The sequence below is a fragment of the Panthera uncia genome (genome assembly GCF_023721935.1).
Source record: "Panthera uncia isolate 11264 chromosome A1 unlocalized genomic scaffold, Puncia_PCG_1.0 HiC_scaffold_17, whole genome shotgun sequence".
Lineage (NCBI taxonomy): Eukaryota > Metazoa > Chordata > Mammalia > Carnivora > Felidae > Panthera > Panthera uncia.
Window position 1 is genome coordinate 73389477 of NW_026057577.1, and position 14218 is coordinate 73403694.

Sequence of the window (14218 nt, forward strand, 5' to 3'; positions counted from 1 at the left end):
TGTCTCTCTCAAAATAAATAAATAAACTTAAAAAAAATTAAAAATGCAAAACCTTGGGGTCCCTCCCCAGATCTACTGAATCTGACTTTGGGGATGGGGCCCAGCAACTTGTTTTATAAGGTTCTCAGGTGCTTCTGATGCAACCTAAAATCTGAGAAGCACTGTATTAAAGTACTATAGCAGGTGCCCTCAGCAACAAAAATGGTTAGCAATAAGTAAGACTACAGCACTTTTCATTCCATTCACTATTGGGTCATGTTAAATCAACTCCTAATTCTAATCTCCTGGCTTAATAAATTTACTAAATGAGGAGATATCCCAATAACTGAATTCTCCCTCAGAAAGAAATACAAAATTATCCTTTAGACTTTACTTGCTTAAGCTCTCAGACAACACTTAAAATTACATTTTTACATATCAGTACTGGTATATCTGCCTGTATCTGAATGTGTGTTGTTTCATATGAGCAAATGTGTATTTATCCATTTGTTCACTTTGCAAAGATTTCCTTTCACATTTGCTTTTCCAGATGTCTCAGGTTATTCTGCCATGCTTCCCAATTAAGTATGTTCTTCACGTCAGGCTTGTGGTCACTGATGAACCTAATTTCTGGCCACGATGCTCTTCACAGCACAAGAAGAGACCACTAGTGTAGGATGTAAAAGCTTAGATTCTGGAGTTAGCTGGGCATAGGCTTAATGCCATCCCCATGTATAATATTACGCTAGCTTGTATTTGGGAGTAAATGACAATCTCTGAAATCCTTATTTCCTATTTACTGAAAAACACCTGTGCTTGCCTCATAGACTTTTTGAGGAACATGTAAAATACTTAAAAAATACTACCTTCTGGTATTATGACTTCTAGAAGTACTTTGCTTTTAATTATGGTGTGAAATACTTGCAGATATTTGAAGTAGGATGAATGGAATCAACCTTTTTGCAGGTTTTGTAACAAAGCATTCAAAGCAGTGCTTTCAAACCTGAACATGTGGGCTCCTGGGTGGCTCTGTCGGTTGAGCGTCTGACTTTGGCTCAAGTCATGATCTCATGGTCTTTGAGTTCGAGCCCCGCATCGGGCTCTGTGCTGAGAACTCAGAGCCTGGAGCCTGCTTTGGATTCTGTGCCTCCCTCTCTCTCTGCCCCTCCCTCACTCATTCTCTCTCTCTGTCAAAAATAAACATCTTTTAAAAAGTTAAAAAAAAAACCCTGAACATGTATAGAAATCACCCAAGGACCTTGTTAGAATTCGGAGACTGATCCAGTATGTCTGAGGCAGGGTCTGACATTTGGCATTTCCAACAAGCTCCCAGGGAATACTAATGAAATGTGTCCCAGTTTAAAGCACTGAGCTTACATCCTGGAACATGATAAATAGTTAGTAAACATTAGCTCTTGGTATTGTGACTTCCAGAAGCCTCTTTGCTTTGATTAACAGTTTGAAGTACTTTCAGAATTTTGGAGTACATGGACATATATCAGAATCTATATTCATCAAAACCAGGAGATGATTACATGATCTGTTTTTAATTGTTTTATGTAGGGGAGTATTTTTTCCTCTTTTTAATGAGCTGCTTCTGTCTCCCCTGTACTCACTCAGATACTTTTCTTCATGTGCTTTCACTTCCCTTCTATGTGGAATGCTCTCCCTTGTCTTTCTTACCCAAATTGTAACCTGACCTCAAGGTCCAGCTCTTTCAGAAGAAATGTAGCTCTCAGAACATGCATACTTTACCATGCAACACTGCATCGTGTGACTCTGAAATGATAATACCACATTTTAAGTAAAACTTCCAGCACTAATATACTTGACAATCAATGTTTATGACACTGGTTCCATTGCTTAGAAAAGTTTTGGAATTTGTTCTTTAGAATTGCCTCTGCATTAGTCACAATGCATTAGGCTATGTTGCGTGACCAAAATATTCCAAAATCTCATTAGCTTAATGTTACAAAAGCTTATTTTTCACTCATCATATTCCAGTGTAAGTCAGAGAGCTTTCATGCAGACTCTGCTCCAAATAGTGATCCAGGAATTAAGGCCCTTTCCATTGTGTGAATCTGCCATCTTGGAATGCTTGGTTATGGGCTAAGAAGAGCATGGACAACTGTCCAGGAGATCTGTGATCAGGACTGGAAGGGGCTTCCATATGTCACTGGCCAAAATCCAATCAAGTGACCCCAAGCTAACTTTGAGGATCTAGCAAATTTATATGCCTAGTTAGAGGAAATAGTATTGGTGGAGTGACTCCACACAGAGTCATGGAGCAGGATGTGAGGAAGATCAGTTGCCCTGTGTTAAAAAGCTTTTCAGTCAGTGTCTGAGGCAAAGTTGTATGCGATCATTAATTATAAGTATGTAGAGATGCTAATTCCTTCAGTTCCCAGGGTGGCTGGACAGAGATTATGGCAGCTAAGAGGACCAACCCCCACCCCGCCAGGTTACCCACACTGGTCATAAACAGCCATGTCCATTTTATGCCAGTGTGCCATTCAAATACCATTTTGTGGTATGAAAAACAAAGAGAAATAATACTATATGCTCATATCTAGTTATTGACCAAAAGTCATATCATCTGATTTGGCCACTATTCTTGGCTCTTCTCCCAAAACAAATTTTCCTCCAAAATAGCATCCTATTTATAGAAACTCAAACTAGAGTGCTATATAATCTAGAGGTAATTGTAAAAGAAGTTCCAAAAATATTCTAATTGGTGGCATTTCCAGGATAAATGTTAAAAGTCATTGGGGGCTACTGTGAAAGGGATAGCCTTCATTTTTATGTTTGAAATAGTATGCTTGTTAAAATAGAAGTATCACTCTTTTCACTTGGCATATGCTCCCTAGGTTCATCCACGTTGTCTCAAAGGCCACAATGTCATCCTTTTTTGTGGCTGCATAATATTCCTGTGTGTTTATTCATGCACACATCTTGAATCACTATGTTGTACACCTGAAACTAATGTAACATTATGTATAAAGTGTACTCAAATAAATACAAAAAAAATAAAAATAGCAATATTATCATATTATGCATGTTATCTCTATCCAGCCTGGAATAATTATCTTTTTTTCCCTCATCCTCCTGTTCTTTGTCTTCCTCTTTCTCTTTCCCCTTTTTCTTCCTTATTTCAAGTATTTTAAAGGCTATGTATTTTCCCCTTTGTGTCATACACACACACACACACACACACACGTGCGCGCGCGCGCACACACACACACACACACACATACACAGTAGCTTGCTGGCCAGTCTACTGATATGTGCCCCCCAAAAAAGTTACTAGATGTTTAATTTACTCTGTAGACATGTTGATTAAAAAAAATAGATTTAAGCTGATGTAGGAAATCTTTCAAAGTGCAGTATTTTAAGAATTTTCCTCCCAGAGATAAATATTTAATATCAGAATCATTTATTTGGAAGGATTTCACTCCTCTCTAGTAATCACAGCCATATGGGGGTGCCTGGGTGGCTCAGTCAGTTGAGCATCTGACTTAGTCTCAGGTCATGATCTCGTGGGTCATGGGTTTGAGCTGGCATTAGGCTCTGTGCTGACAGCTCAGAGACTGGAGCCTGCTTCAGATGCTGTGTCTCTCTCTCCCTTTGCCCCTCACCTTCTCATGTTCTGTCTCTCTCTTACTCTCTCTCAAGAGTAAATAAACATTAAAAAATTTTTTTTATTATAATCACAGCCATATGTTAATATTAGCCACTCCCTTTTGTACATTATCTTCCTTTCTGAATTGTTTCATGCATGTAAGAATTCCAGAAATATATATATATATATATATATATATATATATATATATATATCTACCACTGACCTTGTATTATTAAACATTACAGATCCTATTGAAACCTTGGGTCCTTATTGGAATGCCATCATCTCTCCCTTTATAGGAGGAGCTATGAGCCTAAATTTGATATTTATTAAGATGCCTATATTGTTTCTTAGTTCCTATGAATAGATACAGAAACAATTTACTAATATTTTGCAGGTTTGAAAATTTTATAAATAACATATGGTTCATATATTTGACAATTGCTTTGCTTTCTTTTTATTATTTGCCTAACATTGTGCTTCCGAGGTGTGTGCTATCATTTGCAGCTCTAATCCATTTGTTTTAACTGCTATATGGCATTCAGTACCATGAGAAAATGTATTCATTTATCCTCCTGTGTTAGTGTACTTCTGGTTGTTTCCACACTTTTGCTTTTACAAGGAGAGCTTCATAAAGTTCTTGGAAATGTCTCCTTGGGCACTTGTTCTAAATCATTTCCAGGACAAATGCATAGGAATGGGATTGGTGGCTTTATAAGGTCATGCTTTTAACTTTATAGGGTTATGCCAGTTGTCCTCCATGGGTTCTTGGCTGGTTTTCATCCACACTGAGAATAAAGGAGAGTCCCTACTGGGTTCTTCAGTTGGTATCATAACACTCAAGCTGATTGTTGTAAAATATGATTATTTTATTCTCATTATTCCTTTTTTAGAAAAATTGTTTTATTGGGGTATGTGACATGTAACATTATATTGGTGTTAGATGTACAACATAATGATTTTTATATATTGATAAATGATTACCAAACTAAGGCTAGTTAACATCTATCCATGTGTCACACCATACTGCTTTCACTGTTAGTTTTATATTAAATCTTGATATGGGGTACAGTGACTCTCTCATCTGATTCTTCTCTTTCAGGTTGTCTAGCTATTTTTAGTCCTTTTTTTTTTGCATGAATTTTAGAGTCAGCCTGTCAAGTTCAACAAAGAGCCCAGTTGAGGTTGTAATTTGAATTGCATTAGTAGAGATTAATTTGAAGAGGTCTGACAGCTTTACATTATTGAGTCTTCCTATCCTTGAACATGGTTTCATCTTTCTCTTTAAGTATTCTTGAATGTCTTTCAATGAAATTTTATACTTTTTTTCATAAATGCACATCTTTTGTTAGTTTTAATAGTAGGCACCTTATATTTTTTTATTACTACTGTACATTTTCTGTTTAAATCCTCACAGTGCTGTGAGTTAGATATTTTCATGATTATTTCACAACTAAGAAAACCAAGGCTCAAAAAGGTTCACCATATGTCTTTAGTAGTAGAGATGGAATATAAAATAAGTGCTGTCCGACCCCAAGTCCAGTGCTCTTAACATCCGCTTTATGATGTTTCTTGTGCTGGGTGTCTGTGATGACAGCTTTTTTTTTTTAAGGAGATAATGTAAGGATGTTTACAGGCACAAAGTAGGAATAAAATAAGAATAATCATTAATCTCTCTGGGGGAAACTTGAAAAGCAGTGCTTTTCAAACTTTAATGTCTATACAAATGATCTGGAGCTCCTGTTAGAATGTCCATCTCAATCGGTCGGTCTAGAGTAGAGTCTGAGATTCTGTTTTTCCAACCAACTCTTTTATTTAGGGATTCACAAAGGTCTTTCAAAGAAAGGTTTTACATTTTTCATAACCAGACATCCTTAAATTTAATGCTAGCTACCTTATATTTTGATTATTACTGCTCACGTTATCTACCTTTCTGTATTAATCCTCACAGTGCTCTGAGTTAGAGATTTTATCACCAAGGAAGCTAGGTTTGGAAAGGTTAAGTAACTCACCAAATTCCTTGATAGTAAATGGTAGGTAAGACCAGGACGGCTAGTCCAAGGAACTCACTTTGAGAACCACTGCCCTATATAGTCGCCTCTGTCAAGGGACTCTTTAATGAACAATTATTAAAGGTGAGAACTCCACCAGATGGCAGCAAAAGCTCATCATTTTATCTTGAGTGATTTTTCACTTCCCTCTGGATGAAGTATCTGACATTGGCAGAGGCCCACCTTCTCAGACTGTTTCAGGGAAATGAATCGGGTTCCCTCGTCTCCTGAGGCTCTGTGATGTACAACCTGCTGTAGCGGTGCAGCATTGACAATGAGTTTTCACCAAGAGCATCCAGCTGGGACAGGGTATCATGCCCGCAAGCTTCTTCCAAAAAGCTTATTTCAAGAGGCTTGTAATTGAGAATGAAAAACTGTTTTCCATCAGTTGCTTTTTCATCACCGTGTGTTCAGTTTGGGCACTTAACCAAGAATAGGAGGCATGGTTTGAAATGTCTGGCAGGATATGAGAGGAGGAAATGATTCATTCTCTGTGGGGGAAGGGGAAACTGTTCAGGCAGATAAATCTGAATCTGAGTCCAAAGATTCTGGGAAAATCCAAACAGTATGCCCGTGGACCATTAGCCTCATGTCAGACTATTAGCCACAGGCCCAGCTTGTGCCAATGGGCCTCAGGCCATCCCTCTTACTCAGTTCTTTTTTTTTTTTTCTGAACCTGAAAAAAAAAAAAAAAAGAAAAAAATATATATATATATGTTTTAACCATGAAAAGGAAACGATCAGCTCCTAATGTTCCACCCTGAGCTTGTGAGGTGAAAATACCTCACCCTCATTAAGAAGGATCACAGGCTTGGCTTTTGATTTTTAGTTCAAAAAAAAAAAAAAAAAAAAACCAACTCACAAGCATAAGCCTGTGCACTGGGGAGGCCCCAGCAGTGGCCTTCAGCGTACTTGGAGCAGGCTGAAGCAACCAATGTCATCCATAGTCCTTCAGAAGTTCCCACCTCTTCATCTCTCCTTATTCTGCAATAACCGTCTCTCCTATTGATGTAGACAGCACTCATCTTACAGTGAACGCTACACAGATTGCCTCACCAGTGGGGCAAATGGGCATCGTGGAAAATGAAACAAACAGGAAAGGGTAGTGTGAGGCTGTGCTAGGTGATCCTCGCACTGATGGACCCTGCATTATTCAGGATGCCAGGCAGGTAGGGCAGGGAGCCTGGGAGGGCTGGCCGAAGGACTGTGGTCATGAGGAGACAACCAGATTATCAGTGGCCCTATTATTTAAAGGTCGCTGCTTCCAGAATTTACTGGGAAAGAGAGGGACAGAGAACAGGGTCCATGCCACTGAGGCCATGCCACTTCCCCAGAGTCACATAGCTATGAAGTATGGAGCTGGGTGACAAACCCAAGACTGAGGTCGAAGCTCCACTGTATGGGCTTTCAGACACTGGACTACAATACTCAATAGATGTTTGCTGAATTCATGTATTTATGAGAGAAGTTACACTTTTCAAAAAGCAAACAAACAAAAATATAAAAGAAAGCACCAAAAATAAGAAACCAACCATCTACAGCTATGTTAGTGGCAAAGAAAGTAAAAAAAGTCTTTGGCAGTTGGCTCTGGCTGGGGTCAGGGGCCCCATGGCTCTTTCCTCTGGGTCTGAGGATTCTGGTTCTGTTGCCACGGGAGTGGTACCAAATTGATGGAGCTTTTAGCCTCACTTCCCTGCCACAGCCTTGACCACTCCTTCTTTATGGCTCTCTGCCTTCTTCCTTTGATGCATCAAGGCCATAGCCTGAATCATAGGCTAATACACTGGGATTAGTTGCTACTGTGAATCATTTCATAAAACAAAGACACCTTTTACAAAGGGTAAAAATTCTTCCAAGTTAATTCACCACTGCTTCTCAGCTATTGTTCACAGACTCCCCTGAGGATATGGTGAAAGCTGCAGACCCTCCACCCTATAAAAAAGTACATGTGTGCAGACACACACACACACACACACACACACACACACGAGGGCACAGAATTTCAGGGAGGTTCATGTATCCCTGAATTCTGTCCAGAAACCCCAAGCCAGGAACCCTTACCCTAGATGGCCATTATTTGGGTTTATTTAAGTTGAGACACACAGAATCCCATTGGTGTCATTTAGTAAGAGATAAGCTTAAATAGAAAGGGATAGAACCTGGAAGTTACTCATCTTAAATTTGTAGCTTTTGCATCTTCAGGCAGACAAATAATAGTGCTTTTAAAACTCTGGAAAAAGTATTTTAATAGGAAAAATGTAAAGGTACTGTAATAGTTTTTTAAACAGTTACATCTGGAGGACAAGGAGGGCAAAGGATTTGGAGAACATTTCAACACAGTAGGACAAGGACCTGGGCTCTGCCCCATGCAGGACAGGGCTCTGCTCCTTGTACAACACAGGGCTCTATCAGGTGTTAGCTACTGGGTGTGTGGAGTTGGTGTTCCTTGCCTGGAATGGTAAGACAGCACAGAGGACACTTCAGTTCTATCACACAGTCCTACGAGGTCCACTGCAGGGCCTACTTTCAGAAAGGGGAGCACATTCCCAAGCCAGAGGTCAAAGTTGAGCATTTTAGGATGCTAGAACCAGCTTTTGAGGAAATCTGAGGTGTGTGCTTTGTTGGGGCTTACAGATGGTATAAAACAGCTTTGCAGTCAGATGGGCCAGAGTGACCAACTGTCCCAGTTGCCTGGTCCTCTCCTGAAAGTCTTTCATCTCAGGAAACCCCTCAGTTCTGGGAAGACTGAGACAGTTGTTCCCTTTACTGGAGTCTCAGATAATGACCCTGGGCAAGATGCTTAATCTCCCTGAGCCTCAGTTTGCACATCTGCAAAATAAGGCTAATACCCTACGTTGGAGAGGTTCATGGAACAATGCAGGTAAATGCCCAGTATTTGGCAGGTAGGCAATAAGCAGAATGGCAGGCTTTTACCACTGCTGCTATTGCTGCCTGGAAGGCCAGGCTTTCAGGGTGCCTCAGGGCTACTCGGATGCATGCACTTCCCTCTTCCATGTCCTCTAGGGTCTGCAGGGCAAGGTATGAGGCCCCAGATCTGTCAGGAGTCAGGAGGACTGTACAAGATGAAAATGTGACAGAGGCAAAGCATCTTCAACCCCCTTTGCAAGTCATTTTCTGTTCTTCCTGCCCATTCTTCCTCTTCACACTCCCCACAGGCATCTCAAACTCCCTGGGTTCCACCTCATTATCTGACCTCAGGTAAGGAATTGCTAATAGTCATTGTACTTTAAATGATTTAAAAGGAACTCCAGAAAGTGTTGGCATTTAAATCTCTTGTCTCATAAAATAGAAAACATAATAAAAAATAAAAAAGGCTCTGTTCTCCTCTTAAAGGGAGTTCATACACCAGAGTGTCTGGCCCTTTTATGGCTATATTAGGCTAGATTCAACTGCCCATACGAGAAAACACAAGATTAGTTTAAGCAAGATGGAAGTTGTTCCTTTCTCACATAAAAGGTCTGGTGAGGCAGTTTCATAGCCCATCATGGGCCAAGGCATCTTCATGCTGTCCCTCCCTCTACCCAAGTGCTGGCTTCCAATCTGAAGGTTGCTTCCTAGATCCAGAAGGCAATTGAAGCACCAATCATTATTGATCACTTAAGGGCATAAGAAATAGGAAAGGTAAAAGGGCAGAAGAGATACCTGCTGACCAAGTCCATTCCAAGTAAACAGTCTTCCAAAAAGTCCCAGGCAACACTTATAGTAGCATCTCATTGGTCAGAGCTTAATCACATGGTCACTATTAGTTACAAAAGATATTGGGAAATAGCCACTCCTTTGGGTAGATTGCATCTTCACAAAAAGTAAGGTTCAGATACTAAGGAAGAAAAGGAAAATGCACCTACAGAAAAGGTAGCAAATGGGGAGACTGCACTGGTAAAAGCTTCTGTCCTTGTTTTCCCTGGTGGCTGGTTGATCAGAATCACCATAGCTTCAAGCCCCTCTGTTCCCCAGTTCTGGTGACCAGACCAAATTTAGGCACCCCTCGGTGACCAATAAAAGAAAGAATGAAGGGAATTATACTAATATTGGAGGGAGTTACATTTAGTTGCTAGTTACTAGGTCAGATTTCCAAGGGATGTTCTGTCTGAGGATTTTAAAAACCACAGTATACTTTTCGCTGATCTGTGGGTTTAAGGATTGTTACATTCCCTTAGGATTCTATTTATAACTTTCTGGTTGTTCCTCAATTGGGTTATGAAATTAAATTCTGAAAGCAGCCAGAAACTCTTATGAACAAAGGCTATTTCTTTTCTACCATTTATTGATCATGCCTCACATCCAAAATGTGTAATGGCCAATGAGCATTCAGCTCATGACTTAGAGTTGGTAACATAGTGGTGGCTGATTGTTGAGGAAAAAATTAATCTGATGGGACAATTTCTTGCCTGTCACCAAAAGAATAAATCATTTTAACTTAGTTGCTGCTTGCAGACTGTAGCTAGGATTTCTCAGCTTATAGTACTAAAGACATCGGATGGATATAATACACACAGTACTGAACCTAATGTCCAGTATATTTTCCTGATTCTTTTTCTATGGACATGTGATTCTCTATAACATTCAGGCTTAATTTCAGGAGTGCAGGTCATAAACTAAATCACCCTTTCAGCTAAAATAGCAATGAGAAAAACGTGCTGGAGTTGACCGCACAAATATGACAGCTATGATATATGGTGGAAGCACCATTAGATATGTGAGTCTGACCAATCAGGAGAGTAGGAAACATTAAGTGCCCTGGAGAGCATCTACCTATTTAGAGAAAACATTGAAAACAAAGGAAAACGGAGTATATTCATTTTAAACTGAAAAAATGAAAATGGACACTCCCTTTTCTCAAGAGAGAAAAGCAACATTTGAAATGTACAAGCCATTGATTCTCGGCCTTTTGGCTAAGATCAAGTGTGAAATGTACAAGCCATGTGCAGACTCATCCTTTGTGGAACCCTCTAGAAGGAGATGATTGCCAGCAGCAACATTAGCAGGTAGGGTATATTAGTCCTGATGGAGGAGGGCTTAGCACAGACTGCCTTCTGAAGTCAAAGCAGTCAGTCATGTCTAGTTGTGTCTCTTAGTGAAATGCCTCATTACACAAGGAATGTAAATCATATTTCCTCCACAAAATGGTTGTATCTGTGGTATTTCATAAATTGCATCAGACCCAATGTACCTCAATAATTTTTATAACCTGATGCTCTTCTTCTGTGATTGTGTGTTAGTCTTAGTGACAGTTCATCGACTCTTATACACAGTAATAGCATTTGTTTTTATTAGTTTCAAAACAAGCCATGAAGGGAATATTAAAGTTAATGGATACTCCTAAATTCATAGCATAGTACATGGGCTTGAGCATGAAACATTTGTGTTAATGCTTTCACAACTCAATAATAATAATAATAATAATAATAGCAACTGTCAGGGCACCTGGGTGGCTCAGTCAGTTAAGCAACTGACCTCGGCTCAGGTCATGATCTCATGGTTCGTGAGTTTGAGCTCCGCATGGAGCAGCTCAGAGACTGCTTTAGGGTTAGGGTTAGACTGCTTTAGATCCTGTTATCTCCCTTTCTTTCTTTGCCCTTCCCCCACTTGTGCTCTGTCTTTCTCTGACTCTCAAAAATGAATAAATGTTAAAAAAATGTTTAAAAAATAATCATAGCAACTGTCAACATGGAGTGCCCCATTGGAGCTAGACACTTTACTAATAGCTTTACATACATAATCTCATTTAATTCTCCCAACAACACTCTAACGGGGTATTTATATCCTCATTATTGAGAACAGGAAAGTAAGATTCAAGGTCTCAGTGATATCAAGTGGTAGTGTGGTTATTTAAATCTGGGTCCGTCTGAATCAAATTCCATGCCATTTTCTCCTACATTTGGTTGAATCCTCATGAGGATTCAAATTCTTCTCTCCTCTGACATCATTTTAACACACCTTATTAGAATAAAAAAGAAAGAAATGTTAGAGTTTTTTTTTTATATCACAATAATTTGGTAATTTTTCAATAAAATATAAGCCATATTATTTCAGCCAGATCTAAGTAGCACACAAAGTTTTCTGTGTTTTTTCTAGGTTATAATTGGGCCTGTCTTTTATCCATGTACTGAATTGGGGCTCCCCACAAATGTTTATAGATATAATGAGAAAATAGCCAGAACTGTTTCAAGGGAAGAGTATTCTGATACCCACCCTCTTTGTGTGTTTTCTAAGCACACCCTTCTTCGGGAAAGAGGCAACTATTCTTAGATAGTAGAGTATTTCAACCAAGCATATGGCATTGAACAAGTTTAGAGGAGTTGGGGAAATATAGTGTGATTCCAATCATAAACATACACACGCATGTGTCTAGTTTATTTCATAATATATGCATGTAATGAAAACTGGAAAAAAAACTATACCAGAACTATAGTAATAGAGTTCTGAATGGTAGGATTCCAAGTGGTTTTCTTTTCTCTTTTGGGGGTTTTCAAAATTTCCTAAAATGAAGGAATATTGCTAATATAATACTCCCCCAAAGTAATAGTTTGACTGGGCAGGAGAATTCTCGAATCATGCAACAAGTGGCTAGAGGCACAGCCATATAGCATGAGGCCTCTTAATATTGCACCTGTTATTTATCAACATCATTAATAATAAAGATCTTTGATACCTCTTTAACACTTTTTCATTAGCTGGAAAGATAAACTAGTCGCAAAAAATGTCAAAGCCAAAAGGTTTTTCATGGACTTAATCAATATGAACCAGTATCATTTAATAAGAAAATATGCTCATCCCTTTGTATGGCTTTGTGTTTGCATGCCCTGTGTGCAAGGATTGTGTCTAGAGATAAGAAATCAGGGCATCAGTCTGGTTCTCTATTTCCATGGCAACACATAGATTCAAGGGAGTTCTTGGTGTCTTTGCTATGTGCTGTGGACACGCGTCCCTCTAAGTTTAATTCCCTGTGAGACTGCCTCGTTTGTTGTAAATCTCTGAAGCAGAAGTGAGACACAGTTTTGGTTCTCAGAACTCATTAATATCGATAAATCTGTGAGCAGCAATAAAGAGTACCGGTACTCTGAAAACATCTCATTTTTCATGACAATTCCCTCTTAAAAGGTCACAAAAAAGTTCTTTTTAGGGTTACTAGTTAGTGTAGTATGTAACAATGATGGTTTTCCTAGTTAAGGTTCTAGGCACGCCCACTCACTCACACAGAAAGTAGGAAAGGAATTTTCTCTTAATCTTTACTCAAAGGAAATATTTTCCAGTATTCTCTCCTTATAACCTTTTTCTGGTAAATCCTTAAAACTGGCAACAAAATTGTATAGAAAGCTAGAAGCCAGAATTCAGATCACATTTTACCATAATCTCTGTAATCTTGGGCAATTTCCCTATTCTCTCTGTGCATCCATTTTCTCATCAGTAAAATCATCTAAACTAATAAAAGGAAGGAAAACCAGTTTGAGAGAAGAGGGAGAAACTGAGAAGAGAAAATTAGTGTTGTCACTATCCCCACTCTACTACAACCTCTGCTCCTTTTTCCTCCATACAATCAGTGGTCATAAAAGTAAAGAAAGAATGAAAGAGATTACGTTCTTTTTGGCCAAGCACACACATGAACTTCCCAAGAATTTTCAGGTTATTGTTTACATTAGGTTCAAGCAATGTATTCCCAGCCAAAAAAAAAAAAAAAAAATCCACACAGTTGGGGAAGGTAGAAGCTGGCTTACCTAATGCCCATTAAATTTGTATCCCAAGTCTACCCAGACATACAGGGATGCAGTTTTAGATTTTCAGAAGAAAGAACATCCCTGTCTATTCTTCTTTTATTTTCCCTAGTATTTTTTTTTAAGAAGAAAAAGAAGTCATTAAAGAAATACTAGGGAGCTCATAGACTTTCCAAGAGGGCCAGTCTCTGAAGAGCAATACCTACTCACATTCTAAGTGTTTCTCAGCAACCTCAAAGCCACAGGGAAAGTAAGAGATACAAATTGGATTCTGCTGGCTGAGCAACCCAGTCCATGGTTGTAATCTGGGAAATCCAGGAAAAGCACTGAGCAGCCTTGGCCTTGAGGAGTCCACTCTAATCTGCAGGTGAGCCAAGAAAGGGTAACTGAACCAACCAAACCTCATCTACCCTTTGGCCCTATATTAAAAGCAGGCCCTCAGGGCAAGTTGATTTCAATCTATTTCCAGGGCCTTCAGGTGTTACTAAAATGTCCCAAGCTTTCCTAGCTGCTAAGTGTCTAAACCAAGATTCTAGCCCAGGTCTAGGGCCTTGATGCCCCAAGTAAGGTTTAGAGACAAGCCATGTAAGCATCACCAGACCTTCTGACTTCACATCTCTTAACACACATTTCTCAACAGGTAAGAGGAACATAATACCTGCTTCACCTCCTTCAGAAATTGGTTGTGAAAATCTGAGGCAAAGTTTTTACTGCCCTGTAGAAGAAGGAGAAACTTCAAGATGGTATAGTGAGTTTTCCAAAAACTCCATTTTAGGCTATTTAAAGGTATATATATATATATATATATATATATATATATATATATATATATA